Consider the following 14,436-nt stretch of genomic DNA (forward strand, 5'->3'; position numbering starts at 1 on the left):
GTTCGTGCAAAGTGCTCCCTTTGTGTGCCAAGTGCCCTTTAACCACAATTCCCATCAACAAATGTTGCTTTTGACAGACCAGAGAAGTATAGCCCCATGCCACATGTCTGATAATCTGAGCTGTAGTGTCTGTGTCATGTGGGCCTTAGCACAGGGTTTGGTGTGCTCTGATTGGCTGCCACATATAGTCTGTGTCGTATGTTCCATGATGGGGGGATTCAGGGACGAGGGTGGCAGGAGGTGCAATTTCCTGTTGTTTTTTCCTTCCCCATTGTTCCTTATGGAGTTATTCTTTCCTACACAATCTCTGTTGTTGGTGTAGCGTTTTTCCAGCATCAGGGGTGTGCCCATTGATTGAAGGGGTTTTAGTATACTGTATGTTGTTCTCTTTATCCCTTGCACATTTCTCCTATGACCCTCCCATGTCACAGCCCAATCTCCTTCCTGTTTTGGTCTCGCCCCCGGTGGACTTGGTGTCTGAGTGTTATCTGAGCAACATTGGGGTGGCATTTTTTCTGGTGTACTGGCATCTGTGGCACCTCTGTTGTCAGGCAGACTTCTACAGTCGTGGGACTGTCATTACTTTGGCATACGTAGAGATATGCTGGCATGTCTCAAGGATAGGATTGGGCCTGAAGTCTCTCTCTTTCGTTTTTTCATGAATCCCCCTGAACTTTAAATTTTGTTTACAGGTTTCAGCTTGTACTTCTTAGCTTCCATTGCTGCCAACTCCTGTTTTTCTCTTTCTTTTAGCTTCTTCGAACTCTTTCTTCAAAGCTTCTTTATCTCCTTCGTTATGATTTTGCAGTTATTTCAGATTACTAATTGCTTCCTGATATTTTCATGTTCTGTTCTTTATTCTATCCAGTTCCCTGGATGTCCAATTTAATTGAGTATCCAGTTCCTTATGCCTAATATCAAATTGAGATTCTAATTTCTGTCTTTTTTTTTTTTTTTGCAATTCTTTGTTCAATTGATTCTCATGATAATCCATTTTAATTCATTTTTGATCCTTAGATTCTTTCATCTCCTTTACTAAAGGATATTTATAGCCCAACCCTACCTCCCCCTGTCCATCGCATGCTGCACCATAGGAGTGCATGTTGCATACTATAGTGGGGGAAGAGGGAGGTCAGACAGCCAGGGAGAGGTAAGTACTTTTTTTTTTTACTCACCTCCCCATTGGCTGCCTGCCTCCAATGGGTCTCCTTAGACCAGGGGTGCCCAAACCCCGGCCCTGGGGCCACTTGTGGCCCTCAAGGACTCCCAATCCGGCCCTCAGGGAGCCCCCAATCTCCAATGAGCCTCTGGCCCTCTGGAGACTTGCTGGAGCCTGTGCCGGCCTGATGCAACTGCTCTCAGCGTGACAGCCAACTGTTTGAACTCTCGCATGAGCTGTGGGACGAGGGCTCCCTCCACTGCTTGCTGTTTCACATCTGTGATGCAGCAGTGGCAGCAAAGGAAAGGCTGGCCTTGCTTTGTGCAAGGCCTTTTATAGGCCTTGAGCTATTGCAAGACCTTCATTCATTCATATAATATATTTATGTAAATATATTCAAATTTGAAATGTAAATTAATTCTTTTTTTCCTGGCCCCCCAGCACAGTGTGAGAGAGATCATGTGGCCCTCCTGCCAAAAAGTTTGGACATCCCTGCCTTAGACCTATGCCAGTTATTTAATTGGCATAAATCTGTGGAGAGTCAGGAGAGAGGGGATGTGTTGAGCCTGGAAAAGGGGGACAGGATCTTGGCATGTGCCACTGCTACTAAGAACCTCCCCCTCCTGTCCCTAGTTTGTGCTAATAGCTCTGAATCACACAATGGCAGTGTGGGTATTACACAACTAGAAACAGGGCTTACACAGACAGATTGCAAGATCCATCAGTGTAAGTCCAGCATTGAATTGGGCTACTCAAGAATTAAACATCACAGTCAAAGTCTAGGGTCCATAGATGATTCTTCTTCATTTGTATCCTAGTTTGCCTAGGAAGCTAGCTTACCTTCCTTCTGCATTCTCATTCTTATTAGTATTCTTACCATTTTCATTTGTCTTATCTATATATCTTATCCTGATCAATTGAATACATCAAATAATGATGGGTACTGTTGTTGGAGTTGGTGCAACTCCGTCTGCTGTCCAGAGGGGGCAGGATGCTGTCCAGAAGGGGTCAAGCTATGGCCCAGTGACTCTGACCTTTCTACCTGTTCTCTCTGTGATCCTTGTGGGGTGTGGCCCTAACCCTTTATCCTTCCCTTCTCCTCTGAGCACTTCCTCTTGTCCTCTGACCACTGACCTGTTAAGATGGGCACACCAGGGCTCTGATGCCCAGGCCATCTTCAGCACAAGGCATGCAGGGCAAAGCAGCTCCAGGGCCTTGCTATCTCTAAGTGTTAGCTGAACCTCTGATCCTAATCAGATGCTGTAAATATACACTCAATTGAACTGTAAGTAAATAACTTCTTTTTTGCAACTTTAACAAGCCATTGCCTCTTTGTCTTTTTTATTGATTAGCAGTCAGCCAGGTGAGGGAGATTCCCTGGGGTGATACCCAAAAAGGGGGGGGGGGTCCACTGCTTAAGCTACTCTGCTTCCCCCCCAAAGAGGAAACTATTTTTAATTTCTTCCAACAGCTGTGACTTATACAGTGGCTGACCAATTTTTGCAATATTATAATAAATATAAAACAAATTATCAAGTATTAAGCAATTCTAATTCTTTATTACTACATGAGTTTAACAAGAAAAGAAGTCACTCCTCTTGGAGCACTCAGCGCCACAGGATCATCCAATGGGGGCAGGTCTGCATCATAAGGGTCAGGGTGCAACTCTGTTTCACTCTCTTCTTCTCTCTGGCACCCTCTCTTCATCTCCCTTGCTGGCTTCCCTCCTTCAGTCTTCTTGACCCTTCAGAGCTTATCTTCTTCTCTCCTTCCCTTATTCTCTCTAGTAATTTTCCTTCCTATTTTCCCTCTCTCCTTCTTTACCTCTGCTTCTTTCCTGTCCCATTGAGATCCATTTCTCTCTCTTTGCTCTTCTGTTTGCCTGACCACTCCTATTGCCACCTGTCTTCCCTTCTCACCTGTCTCCATCGTCCTCTACTCCTCTGCTGTTCCTCTTTCTCCCTCGGACTGTCTCCTACTCTGTCTTTAAACCCTCCTGCCTTACTGCCTTCTTCTCGCCCCAGCCACTGGTTTTTTATGTGATGGCCACTGGTCCTCCATGAATTGGCACTGAGCAATGACATCACTATCTTGTTGCAAAAGCAGGCCATCCATTCCTCTCCCCATGTGTCTGAGCTGTCAATGGGGCTGTCACCACCACACTCCTAAATTACTTGATTCCAGAACAATAATTCAGATAAATCTTGCCCAATTCATTCAAAATGTTAAAACTTAATTGGCAATTAATCCATATTCTCTTCCCAGGCACCAACTGAAAGATCCTTTTTTCTTTCTTTGTGTGTTTACTTCAGGGAAATTTCAGTGGTTATATTCTTTGTTGCATAGTCACCATGTTATTAAGAACACACATAGCATCAAGTCTTGGTCTCAGAATCATCATCTGAAGTCCTGTTTCAGTACCTGGGTTATTAGAAATTCAACAGGCATCCACAAGGAGTAGGACTTTTTTTGTGGTGGCATCAGACATTTGGACAAGCCAAGGCAGACTCCAACACTGTATATCTTAGGCACCTTATGAAAACAAGGCTCTTGGGAAGGAGTTTGGCATTGACTGACATAGGGTCTCCTTGGACTCTGTTTACTTGTTTAGTTTTACTCTATTTCATTGGTTTAGTTTGTTGCTGATTGGTTGATGTTTGATAGTTTTGATTATGATTATTTTATTGCTATTTTATTATTATTGATAATTTTTTTGAAAACCACCCTTGTTCCTGCAGGATGTTGGTATGCAATTTCTTTTAGATAAACAAGAAAAATAAATAAAAACAACCTGATCCTGTTTTTCCTAGTTATTTGAAATTTACAGTCCAATTTTATGCCCCTTCCAGCAGAACAAGCACGAGTACAGTCTCAAATGTGCCATAAGGCATGTTGCTCCAGCGCAGAGGCTTGTTCCACTGGTGGAAAGGTCTGTGCCAGTCTCCCACTATCATTTGGAGCCTAGTACCCGCCAGAGAAGGCTGGCACTCTGCAGGAAGGTGGGAGGGCAGGGGAAGGGTGAAACAGGCATGGAAAGGGGGTGTTTCTGGGTGGGGAAGGGCAGGAAGAAGGACGGATCAGGCTTCTGCTATATCCTATCCCCCCTCCTGAACCTGAAAGCCCAATATGGAGTAGCCTAGATTTGCGCCAGCTATAGAGCTGGCAGGGATCCAAGTAGCCTCATAGAGTCTGCTGGGGCTTTACTCAGGTAAGGAGACAAAGGTCGATTTACCCTAAGGAAACCTCCAGCAGCTACAATTTCTCCGCTGGATGTGGCGGAGGCTGCACTGGCCCCACTGCACCTCAGTGCAGGAATTTGGTTAGGATTGGGCTGTTAATTACCCCATAATAAATGTTTGCAGTCAAAATCAATATATCCTCAATATAATTCATGAAGCCTGTGCTGTCATCCTGAATACAGCAACCAATCTGTGAGTTAGCTTCTTATGGGAATGATGAAAGTGTTAAGTTTTGCGCACTGTGAATATTATTAGCATATTCCCAGCGCTAGGCTCTTTCTGTATCTGCTCCATTTTATTTTCAATTTAGAGAGATCCTTTCACAAAGAAGATAATCCTTCAGGGAGGCTGATCATAGCATATGTTTCCCTTTTATTAGTTTCCCCCCCCCCCCGAATGGGATATGACAACGGTATTTTGACTTCATTAGATAAGCAAGAAAACTTGGGGGCATTTTCTTTTAACAAGGCAAAATAAATACATCTCACACTTTTCAGAGAAGCTACTCCATTAAAACTTTTGAAAAATTTATTATAGAAATATTTTATATTAATTCTGCCTGTGACATCTGGGCACAAAGACGCAAAGCAAAAAGCCCCAAGAAATATTATTTTTATCTAGAAAACATTTTCTGTAGTTGAGCAGAAGAAAGAAGCCGTATTTCCCCCCCCCCCACCACCAACTGACTATCCTGAAAAACCTGATTATTTACAAAAGATAAGATACATGCTTCCATGTATGTGTTTCTGATGTACAGTACATAAATGTGGGATATTCCTTTATGAAAGTGTAATTCAAGACGACAACTTTTTTTAAAGACCTATGTCAAAATACAGTGTCTTACAGTAATAGTATAACTGATAAGATTAAATAACATCTTGAAAGATACTGATAAACTGGTGGCTTGTCATCTTTTGACAGATGTAATGTGTTTTGGGGCCCAATTCTATCCAACTGTCCTGCGCAGATGCAGCCACAATACAGCCCCAAGAGAAGGGAACAAACATTCACTTATTTTGAGGAGGCCTCTGTGACTGCTCCATCATCACAGGATGCAGTGCGCACTACATTGGCATTCCTGCCTCAGAACTGGGAAGTTGGATAGGATTGGGCCCTTTGCGTGCCCTGGATGTTATATACTGTATTTCAGTGGGAGAAGAAGAGGGCCTCGTTGCTATGTTGTGACCTGTCACATTTGTTGCACAACTGGCATAATGGGAACCTCTGCACCCACCTGCACAACAACTAGAGGAAGATGTAACCCCCTTGTTTGTTTTTTAATTTGACTAGCTTCTGTAATATGTTAGGCCGCAGTCCTATACACACTATACACACATTAACACAGTGCGACTTCTGAGTCCACATGCATAGGATTGTGCTGCAGGAGTAGTTCTCATAGTGTGATCAGATTCAGGAGAGATTTCTTTAAAAAGGAAATTGGCCTCATTCATTTTGTGCATGTAAAATTTCACCACCAGGCCTACTGATATGAGGTCACAGGTATGCAACTGCAATTTGTCATGGTTATAGTGCTGCTTGATCATTAAGATTTGTCTCCTATTATTACAGTGCAGACTCAATGGGAATCCTCTAAAAGATTGTAATAGATCAGCACAAGACCCAGCAAGTCGCTTTCATGTTTCTGAGACCTGCTAAGGCACAAAGAAAGAGAAAAGGAAATGATTTGGGGGGAAGGAAAGAATTGCTGGGGAAATTGGGATGGCACTGGGACAAGTGACTGTTGTTGACACTGGCTTATAGAATTGCACAGCTTAAGAATTTAGAGCTGAAATTTTAATTCAGAAGTTCTTGTACTGCTCATAAAAGCTGTGAATAGATGATATGGGGGGGAGGAAAAGAAGGAGGTTAGTTGGTTGATTTAGAATGAAAATAATAAAACTCAGCACTGCTCAGGTCTCCAAAAGTCCCTTCTTATTCATCACCAGCACAAACTAATGAAAGAATATGGATTCTGTGATACATTTCACAAGCTCACATTTGGTTCTGTATAATTTTTTGTTTCTGTTTAATTGTTTGGTTCTGTAATTTTAATTTCTGTAGGTCTTGACATTGTGTTGCCACAAGGGAATAAGAAGAAGATAGGCGTGCCACATCTTTGAACACAATGAACACTTTAATGTAAATGCTTGCTTGGAAGCTTTGTTCGGTGCTCTTTATAAAGCTGAACTGAAGAGAAATTTCCTTTGACATGGTGCAGCAAGAACGAACGAACCCTGGCTGTGATTTGTCTAATGCAGTCTTCCAGTCAGCGAGCCCATAAATAATATCGTGTCCCCAAAGGCTTAGTTCAGAAGGTCTTTAAGCATAGAAGTAATTAATTACTTAGGAGGGATTAAGCACACATTTAAATTTAGGTATGCCTTTAATGCTTAGCAATATAGGAATTTTGAAGAATGAAAAATGATCTCCAAAATCAATGCAAATTGTGCATGTATGAACAATCTTTCAGTGGTATGGTGGTTATCTATGGCTTTTATTGAGCTGAGCACTCAGATGATCCTATTAATAGGAAGAGTCAATCACGCTTTACTTTTTTTCACCTGGGTACAAAGCATATATGATTTTGAATGGCCAACTGCACTATCATTTGTAAATGATGCCTGCAAATAAAAATGGCAGGGCTTTTTGTTTTTTTTAAAGCAGCTTGTGATATGGCATGGAGGGTGGGGTGGGTGGGGACAGCCGTTCAAAGAAAAACAATGCCACATGACTAAAACCTCATGGGGCATGCTTGAAGCCCCTCACACACTTCAAGGAGCTCTGGATTCTACCAAACAAGGTATAAATTCTTCCTTTGTAATTGGTGTGCAGTCCTAACTGTGAGAAACAAATCAATGCAGAATCTCTGCAGAAGCGTGCGTGGCCTCTGGGAATCCCAGTGCCTCGGGAACAAAGTCCCAGGTAAGGCACCGCGAGTTTAGCATCTGTGCGAGTTCAGCAGCAGGGCGAGGAAGCCAGGGCCCCAGACACCACCCTTTCTCTTCCCTTGAGAAGAGGGCTGCTAACCAGTGTAGGGTTTTTAAGTACCCCTAAACAAAAACAAACAAAATAAAAAAAACCTATGCAGTCAGACAGCCAGCAGCAGGGTGGGGGCTATTCAGTGTTTTGCATCGAGTGCAACATGTATGACTATTTGCCTCTGGGGCATAAGTCATGGGTGTGTCCTTGGTGCAAAGAGCTCCAGGGACTCAGGGAATGTGTCCACTCCCTTGAAGCCTTGGTGGCCGACCTGGAGAAGCAGAGGCAGGCAGAGAAGGACCATGAGGAGACTTCTGGGGACGATCAGGCTTCGTCCCAACCTCAGATGTGCAGCTCCTCAGGTGCCTGGGTGGGAAGTCTTGGGGCTGGAGGACGTCATCCTGGAGAGGAGGGAAACAATCCCCTAGGGGGGACCCCTTCTCCAGGGGACGGGCCCGTATCTGAACGCACTCAGGTTACTCCTCGGCGGGAGGGGGGTCAGGGGCTTCTTGTAGTGGGGGATTTGATTATTAGAAACATAGAGAGGGGGGTTTGCAACGGATGTGAGGACCGCATGGCGACTTGCCTGCCTGGTGCAAAGGTTGCGGACATCACTTCTCGTCTAGACAGGCTGGTAGATAGTGCTGGGGAGGAGGTAGTGGTTGTGGTGCATGTTGGCACCAACGACGTGGGCAAATGTAGCCGGGAGGTCCTGGAGGCCAAATTTAGGCTATTAGGTAGGAAGCTGAAAGCCAGGACGTCAAAGGTAACATTCTCTGATGTGCTACCTGTTCCACACGCAGGGCCAGCTAGGCAGGCGGAGATCAGAGGTCTCAATGCGTGGAGGAGACAGTGGTGTAGGAGGAGAGGTTTAGATTCGTTAGGCACTGGGGAACATTTCGGGACAAGCGGGGCCTGTACAAGAGGGATGGGCTTCACTTGAACCAGAATGGAACCAGACTACTGGCGCATAACATTAAAAAGGTGGCAGAGCAGCTTTTATACTGATCCCTGGGGGAAGGCCAACAGGAGCCAAGGGGCATCCGGTTCTGGACTCCTCATGCCTATGGGACGAGGATGGGGAGGTTAGAGAACAACAAGGCAAAGACAGAGTAGGAGAAGAAATTGGGAATGGTAGCGTGATGGGATGTGATAGATGGTTTGGCTCAATGAGAGGATTCAGGGATAAACGAGCTAATAAGCAGCCCATCCTGGGGCATTCCATGTACAAATGCTTTTATGCAAATGCCTGAAGTCTCCGAGCAAAGATGAGGGAACTGGAATGTCTGGTGACAAGGGAAAACATTGACATAGTGGGCATAACGGAAACCAGGTGGAATGCAGAGAATCAGTGGGATACCGCAATCCTGGACTATTTACAGGAGGGACAGGGAGGGGCGTGTTGGAGGTGGGGTGGCCATTTATGTTAAGGAAGGGATAGAATCCAGCAAAGTAGAGATTGAAGGTGGGTCCGACTCCATAGAATCTCTGTGGGTTAAATTACCAGGCCTGAGGAGTGATGTAATACTGGGGGCGTACTATCGTCCTCCAGACCAGAAATCGGATGGGGACCTTGAAATGAGGAAACAGATCAGGGAGGTGACAAGGAGGGACAGGGTTGTAATCATGGGGGACTTAGATTATCCTCATATTGACTGGGTCAATTTGTGTTCTGGTCATGAAAAGGAGACCGGATTCCTTGACGTGCTAAATGACTGTGCCTTAGAGCAGCTAGTCATGGAGCCCACCAGAGGACAGGTGACTCTGGATTTAATATTGTGTGGTACTCAGGACCTGGTTAGAGATGTCAATGTTACTGAGCCATTGGGGAACAGTGATCGTGCTGCGATCCATTTCGACATGTACATCGGGGGAAGAATACTGGGCAAATCTCTCACAAAAACCCTTGACTTCCAACAAGCGGACTTCCCTCAAATGAGGAGGCTGGTTAAAAGGATGTTGAAAGGGAAGGTAAAAAGAGTCCGATCTCTACAGAGTGCATGGAGGTTGCTCAAATCAACAGTAATAGAGGCCCAGCGGAAGTGTATACTGCAAAGGAAGAAGGGCTCGACTAAGTCCAGGAGGGTGCCCGCATGGCTAATCAACCAAGTTAGAGAGGCCGTAAAGGGCAAGGAAGCTTCCTTCCATAAATGGAAGTCTTGCCCTAATGAGGAGAATAAAAAGGAACATAAACTGAGGGAAATTCAAGTATTTCTTTAAAATTCAAAACAAAGAAGCATCCTGAGGAAAATCTAATTAAGGAAGGACGATTCATACAAAAAAAAGAAGAGGAATACAAGTCAAGTTTGCTTTCAGAAAGAATTCTGAACATTATAAACCAGTTAGTACATCAGTAAGATATAGGCCTGTATTAAGGACATAAGAATCTGCATGCATGTTGGGGGGGGGGAATGCATTTAAAATCCTTATGATGCTTCTTATACACTGTCATCAAACCCAGAAGTGTGGGACTTCCAGGTTTATTTACAGGAACAGCAGTGTTTGGGGTATTCTTTTGGGGGGAGATAAGGTTCAGGTTTTTTTTTTTTTTCCTTGGTAGTGCAGAGGCTGGGGAATGGGGATTACTATGGGGAGAGGGATATGGTGATGGCTATGACAGAAGTACTGAGACATTGGCACCATTGTGCGTGAGTATGGGGGTAAGGTCTTATGAGAGTTCTAGTGATAGCGTTCCTCATGTGGAGCATGTCAGGCTACATACGGTTGGGGGAAAGATGCTGGGGATGACCTAGGTGGCAACAGAATTCCTGTGATGGTTGAGAAAACTGAGTGAGCTGAGGAGGAGGACCTGAGGTGTCCTGGGGGTCCTCAGTGGGTCAATATTTAATTACAATAACAAGTGTACCCATTCTTAAATTCAGAGAATCTATATTTCTATTCCTTTTTATGAAGTAGTTGACTTAGTGGCACAGCTAAGCATTTGCCTTCTATTGCCCTTTAAATATAGATGAGAAGCAGGGTAGTGGATAACATTTTAAGCAAGGCAGAAGTGGATCTCTGACTCTAAGCACATCTGATAGCTACATCAAGCTTTATTATTGAGCTGCTAGATCCTTGTTTTGCAGCTAGTTTCAGAAACACTAAAGTAAAAATGTTCAAGTCTAGAGTTTTTTTCCAAGACATGTTTGTCATGATCTATCCCCCTTCCCCTGCATGCAACTCTGCCCCTTTGTGAGAGGGATATTCAGAAGGTGTTTGACACAGTCCCTCATGAAAGGCTCCTGAGAAAACTTTACAGTCAAGGAATAAGAGGGCAGGTCATTGGCATAATGATATTGGCCATCTTATTCTCAGTCTCTTTTTCATTATCCCAATCATGGAATTTTCCTTCTTCACCACTACTACACACTGGGTTGACACTTTCATCAAGCTGTCCACCCCACCTCCAAGATCTCTCTTCCAATCCATCACTGAACCTTTGGGTATGCTGCTTTCCACCCTTCTCTATTGTGAAAATTGCCCATTTATATCCACTCTGTTTCCTGTTCTTCAACAAGGGCATCACAAGTTACAAGCCAATGATGACCAAGTGCAACCTCTGGGTTTCAGAATGCCAGATGCAAGGGAGTAGCAATAGGATATGGATATCTTGTTTTGAGTTATCTCTGAGGCATCCAGTGGCCCACAGTGAGATACAATAAGCAGGATTAACGGGCCCTTGGCTTGATCCAGTAGCAGCCGCATATGGACTCTAATGACAATTGTTCCTCGCTGACACTCAGCTGGATGTTCAGTGTTGACAGACAGGTACACTGTGTGCAGCATGCCTGCCCATTGTCTCATCACAGGAAGCTCATAGGCTGCTCTTTCTAGGCACCAGTTCACGTGACTCACAAGAAATACTAGTTACCTGGGCATTGAGAATCTACTGCAAGTCAGAGTACACAGGATTGGGTTAGATCAGGGGTGCCCAAACCCCGGCCCAGGGGCCACTTGTGGCCCTTGAGGACTCCCGATCCGGCCAATGAGCCTCTGGGCCCTCCAGAGACTTGCTGGAGCCTGTGCTGGCCTGATGCAACTGCTTTCAGTGTGAGGGCAACTGTTGGACCTCTCGCATGAGCTGTGGGACAAGGGCTTCCTCCACTGCTTGCTGTTTCATGTCTGTGATGCAGCAGCAGCAGCAAAGGAAAGGCTGATCTTGCTTTGTGTAAAGTCTTTCTTAGGCCTTCAGCTATTGCAAGTCCTTCATTCATTCCATCTCTAGTATATTCATTTATAAAAATGTATGTAAATTTATTCAAATTTGAAATGTAAATTAACTCTTTTTTATTCCTGGCCCCCAACACAGTGTCAGATAGATGATGTGGCCCTCCTGCCAAAAAGTTTGGACACCCCTGGGCTAGATGAACCAATGATCTGACTGTTGTATAAACTAGTCTTATTTAAGCATGGGAAGAAATCTCATATGTATTTTGAATTGGATTTACATATGACATATTTAACATGATCTTCAAATTCCTTACTCTCATTTGATTAACTTATTATAGAAACCCATCAGCCTACACTGAGAGTACTTCAGGATAATTTGTTTTAATCCTTCTATTTCTAAGAATGTTCTGTCTTAAATATTAGCTCTTCAGACCACATAGAGTTGTGTGTGTGTGTGTGTGTGTGTGTGGGGGGGCTCATATCCATGGATCCAATATCCGTGGTTTCACTTATTTGCAGATCAGGAATCCACAGCCCTCCCTGCGCCGCCTCTGGAGGCGAGGGGAGTTCTGCGCCTCTCACCTCTGGAGGGTCTTCTGAGACCAGCAGAGGCCGCGCATGGCTTAGAATGTGTGGCCTCTGCCAGGCTTAGAATGACTGTAAGAAAAGAAAAAAGTCACTTCCATAAGAATATAAGAACAGCCCCGCTGGATCAGACCATAGGCCCATCTAGTCCAGCTTCCTGTATCTCACAGCAGCCCACCAAATGCCCCAGGGAGCACACAAGACAACAAGAGACCTGCATCCTGGTGCCTCCCTTGCATCTGACATAGCCCATTTCTAAAATCAGGAGGTTGCACATACACATCATGGCTTGTAACCCGTAATGGATTTTTCCTCCAGAAACTTGTCCAATCTCCTTTTAAAGGCATCTAGGCCAGATGTCATCACCACATCCTGCGGCAAGGAGTTCCACAGACCGACCACGCACTGAGTAAAGAAATATTTTCTTTTGTCTGTCCTAACCCTCCCAACACTCAATTTTAGTGGATGTCCCCTGCTGCTGGTGTTATGTGAGAGTCTAAAGAGCATCTCTCTATCCACTCTATCCTTTCTGTGCATAATTTTGTTTGTCCCAAGTTCCGGTTCCCCCCCCCCCCCAAATAGAAGTTTTTTCTTTCTTCTTCTTCTTCTTACAGTCATTCTGAGCCCGACAGAGGCCACAGGCAGATGCGCATGGCTTCTACTAGGCTCAGAAGAGCCGCTGGAGGCGTCCCCCATATCCGTGGATTCATGGAAGCAGGGGGTTCCAAAATGGAACACCCAGGGATATGGGGGCACACCTGTATCTGTAAAATAGTTGGGGCCATGTATGCCTTATAGGTATATGAAACCAAATTGTCCCCGCTCCTTAAAACACCCTGAGAGAAGATTAGCTGCCCCCATAATGAAAGGGGAGCACAGAGCCAAAGTACACATTAAGTTAATGTTAAGACTCACATTAAGTCTGACCCTTGTGCTTGTTTTTCTAATGGAAATAGCAATCATGGGAGGCCTGATCCAGATCAGGACCACTGCAGAGGAAAGTGGTCCAGACTGCAGTCCCCCCCCAGCTGCTTTTTCTGTGAGAAAAACCAACACACAAGGGCCAAACCAGGCATTTAATAATATATATGTAATATATATTACATATAGCTTGGCCTACAGATGTACAGAATGTGGGTATAGCAGCAGCTAAGGATCCTTTCTTGCCAGGAATGTGGAACAAGATGAGATGCTGACAAATGCTAGGAGCCATCTTTAGCTGCCTAGATTGGTTGCTGCTGGGAGGGTTTTGCTCTGTTCTTCTGTCAGTCTTGGCAAATGATTGCTGGATTCGATGAGTTACCTCACTAGGATAGTACAGTGTGAATTGGCCCTTTAGTTCACCATCTGGCCAACTGCAGTGTTATCTTCCTAGAGAACAGATGGATGTGACCAGGATGATGTTTAGATAGGAATCCATATTTAGTTCTTAATAGCCTTGCCACCAGTGAGGCTACAGAACATGATGACATAGATGGATTTTATAACATCATACCAGTACCATACCAACACTCTACTAACGAATACACTGTGTAGCCAAAACAGAAAGTGGTAAGGGCTTGCCTCCCCCCATTCAGGACTCATGCCTCCATTGCTTGAAATACTTTTCATTTTGGTTCAGTGAAATGAAGGGCAAGCAACCTATCAGAAAGTTTGCTGTTTACTTTATGTGCTTCCAAAGCCCCATTCTTAATGCAGATAGTCTCCGTTGCTTTCAAGAGTATTTTGAAAACTAATTAGCTAAGTTGGGATGATGTGTAAAGCATTTAAAATTCCTGTTATCCCTTGAGTCTGATAAACCATGAAATCGTGCATAAGTCACCAATTAAGCTCATCCGATGTTTAATGGGTAAAAGATCAGATATATTTGAACTTCATTCAAGTCAATTATGTTTTCTCCCCCAACTGGCGCACTTAAACTATTAATGGATCTTGACTTTGCCTTAGGCTTGAAGCTACCAATTTGTTCCTTTTTGCATGAAACTTCTTATTCAGTATACGTTGCATTCTTTCACTGTTGAAATTATCACTATCTGTCAGATGCTCCAGTAACAAAATGTTGCTTAATGTTCGGAGATGGCATATTAGGTCACATGGAATTTTGAATAAACTAATGGCACAAAGTAGCCATCAGTCTCTATTTTAGGTTGGCACAATCTGTGACCCACCAAGATAAATGCAGCCCATTTAGCTATTTTTGGTGACCCTGCAGGGACTGCAAAAAGGGAAAAGGGGATTGGCCAGCACATGACAGGTCACAGTGCATGTATGGGGATACATGCAATCCATGAGTGGTGAGATATG

This window comes from Tiliqua scincoides, chromosome 3 (assembly GCF_035046505.1).
Source record: "Tiliqua scincoides isolate rTilSci1 chromosome 3, rTilSci1.hap2, whole genome shotgun sequence".
In the NCBI taxonomy this organism is placed as follows: Eukaryota; Metazoa; Chordata; class Lepidosauria; order Squamata; family Scincidae; genus Tiliqua; species Tiliqua scincoides.